This window comes from Astatotilapia calliptera, chromosome 2, assembly GCF_900246225.1.
Source record: "Astatotilapia calliptera chromosome 2, fAstCal1.2, whole genome shotgun sequence".
NCBI classification, from domain to species: domain Eukaryota; kingdom Metazoa; phylum Chordata; class Actinopteri; order Cichliformes; family Cichlidae; genus Astatotilapia; species Astatotilapia calliptera.
The window spans coordinates 1,159,262-1,167,380 of NC_039303.1; positions in this window are offsets into that span (position 1 = coordinate 1,159,262).

Below are 8,119 nucleotides of genomic sequence, written 5' to 3' on the forward strand. Positions count from 1 at the left end.
TATTTTGTACATCGGGAGCCGTCACCAGTCCCCTTCGAGGCCTCCCCCAAACCACAGCTCAATTAATGTCCAAGCCATTCACCTTTATCTACTGAAACACTATCAAACGTTAAATGAGGATGTGAAATTTGAGGTTAAAAAACCAGCAGACCTGTTGACGCAGCGCGAGGTAGGGAGTAACATGCTAGCCAGAATAAAACAGTGTAAATGCAGCTCTCTGAGTGAGAGTTGAGAAACAGGTGGAGAATAGGATATATCCAGAGAACAGCTTTGCTATCAAAAACTATTCCACCATTATCTCCGCCATTATGATTTGTAGAACAGCACAACACATCTCAGTTAATCTGATCACCTCTCAGATGAATGAGCTCCTCACCCTACAGTTAGGTCCATGATTGAAGGCTGCTTCTAACAGCTTGGACGAGTTTACGGACACTGTCACCTCCTATATCCACTTCAGTGAGGACAGCATTGTGCCATCACGCACCAGGGTGAGTTATAACAATGACAAACCCTGGTTTACTCCTAAACTCAAAAAGCTGTGGCTGGAAAAGAGAAAGGCGTTCAGAAGCGGAGACAGGGACTGCTACACAGAGGCCAAGTACAGGTTCACTAAAGAAGTGGACGTTGCTAAACATCAGCACTCTGAGAAGATGCAGCAGCAGATCTCAGAGAATGACTCGGCCTCTGTGTGGAAAGGTTTTAGGAATATCACCAACTACAAGCCTAAAACCCCCCACTCCACTGATGACTTGCTCTTGGCCAACACCCTCAACGACTTTTACTGCCGTTTTGACGAGCCATCAGGCAGCCTTCACACCTCCAACGGCCCCAACAATAGAGACACTTTGGACACTCATTCCCCCACCTCTCCCCCCTCCATAGAGCCATCACCCCCATCAAACACTTCACCTACAACACCTCCCTCCAAACCCCACACCAAGGAGGATTTCACACCACCTCCTCCCACCACAACTCTTCATATTCATGAAGCAGATGTGAGGAAGCAGTTTAAGAGTCTGAATGCTCGGAAAGCTCCCGGCCCAGACGGTGTGTCTCCTGCCACCCTCAGACACTGTGCAAACGAGCTGGCCCCAGTGTTTTCTGGCATTTTCAACTCCTCACTGCAGGCATGTCATGTGCCTGCCTGCTTCAAGTCCTCTACCATAATCCCTGTCCCCAAGAAATCTAGGATCACTGGACTAAATGACTACAGACCCGTGGTTCTGACATCTGTGGTCATGAAGTCATTTGAGCGCCTGGTTCTCTCCTATCTCAAGACCCTCACGGCCCCCCTCCTGGACCCCCTGCAGTTTGCATACAGAGCCAACAGGTCTGTATCTCGGACGGGGATGAGTCTGCCTACAGGAGGGAGGTTGAACGTCTGGTGTCCTGGTGCAGCCACAACAACCTGGTGCTGAATGCCCAGAAGACAGTGGAGATTATTGTGGACGACATCAGGAAGCACACAGCCCCACTCCTTCCTGGACTCATTCCGCTTCCTGGGTACCACCATCACCCAGGACTTGAAGTGGGAGCCCACCATCACCTCCGTCATCAAGAAAGCCCAGCAGAGGATTTACTTCCTGAGGCAGCTGAAGAAATTCAACCCGCCAACACGGACGATGATGCAGTTCTACACTGCAATCATCGAGTCCATCCTCACCTCCTCCATCACCGTGTGGTACGCTGGAGCCACTATCAGGGACAAACAGAGACTGCAGCGTGTTGTGCGCTCTGCTGAGAAGGTGATTGGCTGCAGACTCCCATCTCTGCAGGACCTGTACACCTCCAGGACACTGCGGCGTGCAGCTCGGATCTCAGCTGACCCTTCTCACCCTGGACACAGTCTGTTTGACCTGCTCCCCTCAGGCAGGAGGCTCCGGTCCATTCGCACCAGAACCTCTCGCCATAAGAACAGTTTCTTCCCCTCTGCTGTTGGACACATGAACAATAACCGTACGACTGTTCCCGCCACTAACACATGACCCTACGCTGTGTTCACTGCATCATTCCATGTTTGGCACTGATCACCACCTGCACTCATGTATATATCTTTCTACGTAGCACTTTTAATTCTTATTTTTATTTTTATGTCTATTTAAGCGTAATTTATGACAGTATTTATAACAGTATGTTTTAGAGATGGCACGATACCACTTTTTTATGTCCGATACCGATACCGATATCATAAATTTGGATATCTGCCGATACCGATATGAATCCGATATAGTGTTTTTTAATCAACAAAACTGTTTTTTAAATATCTTGCTGCATTTTGTATAAGTTCATACTCAAGTTTAAAACAACAACAACTACACTAAAGCTATTCTGTTATACCTGTATGCAAAAATTTTTTTTTCATATTTCAGCAATACTGATCAATCTAATAAACTTAAACCTACACCATCCTCCCTATTCTGGTATTTTAAAGAGTACTTAGCATAAATATTAAGCAACCTAACTAATAGGGTTCCAACTCCCAGCAACAACAAAAATAAATAAATAAAAAATAGGGAACCACCCCTCACGCTCCACCTCATGATGCTTAATCGACGTAATCAACCTTAATTTGATGCAGTGTGAAAAAAAATGCACAGAAATCAATTATTTTTCAAGAAATATTAAATAGATTCAACATCTTTCTTCAACAAAATTGTAGACTGCACAGATGGTACCTTCCCAAAGGAAAAAGTACTATAGCTTACTAGGGTATATATATTAGACTTAATAGTTACTATATACAATAATGGACTTCTATTCATTTTGCATCAAATTAAAACTTTGGGTGTCAGATAATTATTTATTAAAAGCTCGACATTTTAAATGAGAATAAGAAAGAAAAGTATGTCTTTGTGCCCCCTTTTCCCAGTTAATGCCCTATCGGCCCTCCTGGCTAAACTTTGCTAGATCCGCCCCTGCACAGTTACCAGCGTCAGCTACATAGAAAAAGATCCTGGTGTAGAAAGTAATATTAAATAAATTCTAACAACAGCTGATCAAGCTTAAATGTGCTGCTGTTGTTCAGCCGCTGGTTTCCTCTTTCCGGTGCAAAGTGGGCCAAAAGCAAACAAGAGAGAAAAGCCGATCAGCTGATCGTTAAGCAGTTTCATGATTGAAGTAGCAGCAAGAAGAGGCAGTCGCTTGTTAAGCTTAACACAGGAATGCTTTACAAACATTCAGAGATGGACTTACACACTTGCTTTACTTCTCTCGGGATAACTTTGTCGGAGATGAAATGCCGGGTTGCTAGCGAAGCTCCACATGCTATCCAGACCACCGACAGGTCCCGCATGCCACAGCCGCTCTATCACGTGATGCATACTGCTCCGACGTGCTAACGTTCTGAGGTGAGTTACGGCGTGTTGCAAGTTTTGTGAGGTGCTTTCGTGATATTTAATGGATCGGATTACATTTTTTATTTTTCTCCGATATCCAATCCAGTAATTTAGGTCAGTATCGGACCGATACCGATACGTAATATCGGATCGGTCCATCTCTAGTATGTTTGCACTGAAGCACCGCAGCAATTTCCTAATGTTGTAAACCTGCTCAACATTTGGCAATAAAACCCTTTCTGATTCTGATTCTGATTGGTTGGACAAAGACACAGTTTTCTTAGTTTTGCCTCTGTGCACACAGTGGGTTTTTAATTAAACAATCTACTGTTCAGCTACCTGCGTCTACTATGAGAACAGCTGTCTTACCTCAATTTTCTCCTGACTTGTGGTGGCTATGGTAGCTATGATGAAGCTATGCACAAACAACAACAACTCACCTGTGTATAACACATATCACCTACCTGCCTCATAACACCCTTAAAAAATCCCTCCAGAAATGTGACATTGATGAAAAACTCTGGGAATTCAGTTCTGAACAGAGGTTAGCGATTTACAAAGGAACAGATGTATGTAAATGAAAGACAAAGGCCAGAGCCAACATTGCAGAGAGTTGCTTGGAGCGTGGTTGCCTGTGTGCAGCAGACTTTGGCCTTAGATCCCACACCAGAGTACACAAATAAAAAGTGGTTGTTGTTTACTTTGACTAGTAAGTGATGAAGGTAGGGTTTAATTCTCTCTTAATAATATTAGAAGCATGGCTTACTTCATGACCAGATGGGGTGTGGAACTGCTGACAGGGTGGGAGCTAGGGTTTGAAGAAAGCTCAGGTCCCTGGGAATTGGTTGGGATGGAGGCATCCTCCATCTTTGGAACTCTAACGTCAAAATGTAAAGAATTAGCTCAATATGCAAAAAACATGTAATTTTAGTCTCTGTAAATTACAAATATAGGTAAGTTAAATGTATTGGTATTGGCACTGATATAAGAGATATATCACTTTTTTAACAGAAGCCCATGTAGGTTTGGATTTTCTTCTCCAGTGTCTCGTGTTTCCGTTGAAACAGTGTCATCATCTAGTTGTCTGCCTCAAGCAGTTTTTGACTTATGGCCATTTGCTTTTGCCAGGATCACCACTGCTATCTGAATATTTACTGCCCCCCCTCCCCCTCCAGATTAGAGAACAGGGAAAAATACTTAAAAATACTTACTGTGGCTGAACAGACTGGTCCAGCTGTTGAACCACTCGGCCAGCTATCTCTGCCTGCAGGGTCCGACTGTCTGATGTTGTATTCAGCACCATCCATGTACTTTCCACAAACCTCAAAGTGTCGCCCAAGCTACCGTTACCGGCAAGCCCCTGAATAAAGATCCACCTACCCAGGATCTATTCAGAGTGAAAGAACATACAGTTAGGTTCAGAAAGGTTTGAATATGGATACAATTTTTGGTATTTTACCTCTGTATGTCACTGCAACTGCTTTCTTATGAAACTGCAAACAATAGCTGCTTTTAATGAACTTCAAAAATTAAAAAAGAGGAAAAGATATTGCATTAGCTGTTGTGAAATAACAGCCACTTTTCTACATTGTCTCACTTTTCGGGTCTCAAATGTATATAACATTACAATATCATCATGAATAAAATGCTGCCTGTCAGTATCTTGCAGACTGGAGCAGCCTGGGATCAAACCACCAACCTTCTGGTTAGTGGCTGACCTGCTCTGCCAACTGAGCTACCGCCACCCCAATCAGCCCACTACATGGCAAGGTGTGAAGAGCCAAAGCTGGGAAAACTGACAAAACAACTCTGGGCCTAATTGTCATATTGTGAGGGAGAAAGACAGCTGAGGTTAGAGGTCAAGGGACCTGTACCTGGTGAAGCTCGTTAGCTTGCAGAGGCTGGGTCAGCTGATTGCAGTCGTCTACTGTTGGTGCTGCTGCGCTGAAGGACAGCAGAGAGATGAGAGCAAAAGCCCGGTGTGTTGCAGGCATGGTGGATAGCTGTCAGCTGCTGTTTTCCCTCACATCTGAAATACCTGGCATTTAGAGGCTATTACAAAACCTACTATGTTGTGCTGTACTTTGCTCTGTATAGCAGCTAAAAACTCCACTGGATTGAAGAATTCTGGAAAGCTGAATTGTGCAAACATGGTGGAGGCACATAAGCAAACATGTCACTTATCAGCTGTTTGAGTAATGTCTGCATGTTGTTTTGCCAACATGTATTGGCCTGCAACAAACTGCCGAGCATAACTAAGTCCTCCCGGGTTTCCCTGCTACAGCTGTTTTCACATAGTGAGCTTGTGCTCATACTTCACATTCTTTTAAACATTTCAGCACAAAGTTGGGCATGCATAAACCGAAAATACATGCCTGTTCATAGTGAACGGAAGGCAGAAAACAGCTTTGGTGTGTACAAAGTTTATAGGTCTATAGAATTATTTTGGCATTTGAATTTTATTTATTCATTTATTTAGGACAGTGCATGTTAATGAACATAAATGTAAAAAAAGAATTACATGAATGTAAACATACCAGATTATAGCCAAGGGCTAATTTTCATCTGTTGTCCTTAAGCATAAAAATAGACATAATAATTCATAAAAATTCATCATTCATTCATAATAAAAACTCCATCACCAAACTTACACATACACACCATTCTGTTCCCAAATAAAACATTAAAACTATGCAACTCATACATGATCACACACTTGATTTGTCCATAACCAGTTTTTAACCTTTGCCTTAAACAAATTGAGTGTAGAGCATTCTCTAATGGGTTGAGGAAGACTGTTCCACAGATGGCCACCTGGACAGAGAGGACGTTCTGCCCAAATGCTGTCCGTCTGTGGGGTATAAACAAGTCTCCTCGGATTGTAGCTCGAGTGGTCCTGTCTGAGCTTTCTTTATGCCTAATGAACTGCTTTAATGGTGGTGGAGCAAGGGAGTGTAAGACTTTATATATTAAACTCACTCTTTTAAGTTTCACTAAGTTATTGAAGTTCATATGAGAGATGATCATTGAGTAAAAATACGTTTTTGCTACATTCATATTTAAATTATTACGTATATGATTAAAATTTCGATTATTAAATTTAAGTACCTGGGACACTTTATTTATGTGACTCTTGAAGGATAATGTTGGGTCTAGAATGACCCCAAGATATTTAAATTCTGGAGCTAATTCAAGCTCTACTCCATCCAGGAATATGTTTGACTGCTTCAAGTTTAAGGGGCGTTTTGAAAAATACATACTGACAGTTTTTGAGGTGTTCAACATTAGGCATGAGTCCTCCAGCCAGCTATGCATTAATTCTAAAGCAGCTGTAAGATCTTTTGCCACCTGCTGGACACTATTTGCTTGCGTATATATAACTGCATCGTCCGCATACATTTGAGTAAATATATTTGGACAGACTTCAGGTAAGTTATTGATAAAAAGAGAGAACAATAAGGGCCCAAGAACAGATCCTTGAGGAACCCCTGTATCACAGTCTAAATATGGAGATTTAACCCCATCCAACACCACACACTGTTTCCTGTGTGAGAGATATGAGGCAAACCACTGAAGAGCCTGACTGGAGATATTAAACAGAGTCAATCTGGATAATAATATCTGATGGTTTACAGAGTCGAAAGCCTTCCTCAGATCTAAAAATACAGCTCCAACACAGGGACTCTTGTCCAGCAAGCTCTTCAAGTTCTCCACTAACATACACAGGGCAGTATCTGTGGAGTGATGTGCCCGAAAGCCAAACTGCAATGGATGTAATGAGGGTTGGGTGTTTTCTAGGTGAGCAGTGAGGAGTTTAACCACCCACTTCTCAGCTATTTTAGATTGAATTTAGAATCACAGCTACATTAGGTGAACCTGTTTAAATATGAAGTTTCAACTCATAAGAACTTTTATAATCTCAAATATATATATATTTATTTATTTTTTTTCTATTTTTGTAAGATCTAAATAAGATTAGAATGGAGTCTAATAGGCGATGAGCCACATACGATGTGCTGCCTTCCCCCATAAATCTGCAGCTGTGGTTTGGAAAGGAGCCATCCTGGCTCCTGTGTACAGTCCCAGCAACACTCAAGAACATGTTGGTTGGTTGTAGGACTTGCCTTACTAAGGGCAGATACACGGAAATACAACCAGTTCCTCAGGTGTCTTGCTGAAAAGGTTGAGTACAAGAGGGAATCCATCAATGCTCAGCCTTTCACAAACCAAGAGGAGCATCAGCATCCATTAGCATTTGTCTGGGACAGGGACAAGCTGAGGACTAGCCCTTCAACCCCGGATGTGGGACCACTGAAGGTCGCCAGGGATTGGCAGATACAACTCAACTTGGATCAGAGACTCATTTTCCCCACAGAGATCTTAACAACTACTCTGCGACCAGACCTCATCCTTTGGTTTAACTCCCAGAAACGTGCTTATGTCATTGACCTGACGGTACCATGGGAGGAAGCAATTGAGGAAGCATTTGAGTATAGGAAGCTGCAGTATGCAAACTTGGGAGCTGAGGCAGAGGACAGAGGCTGGAAGATCAGGGTGTGCCTGGTGGAAGTGGGGTGCAGGGGCTTTGTTGCCAGTACAACAGCAAAACTACTTAGAGAAATTGGAGTCAGGAGACAGCTGCAACGGCATGCTATAGGAGAGTTAGCTAACACTGCTGAGAGGACCAGTCATTGGCTATAGCTGCAGAGGGCTGACAACACATGGGCAGCCTAAGGCAGTCAGCTAACCGTGAGACACATGCCCAGGCTTGATCAACTTTT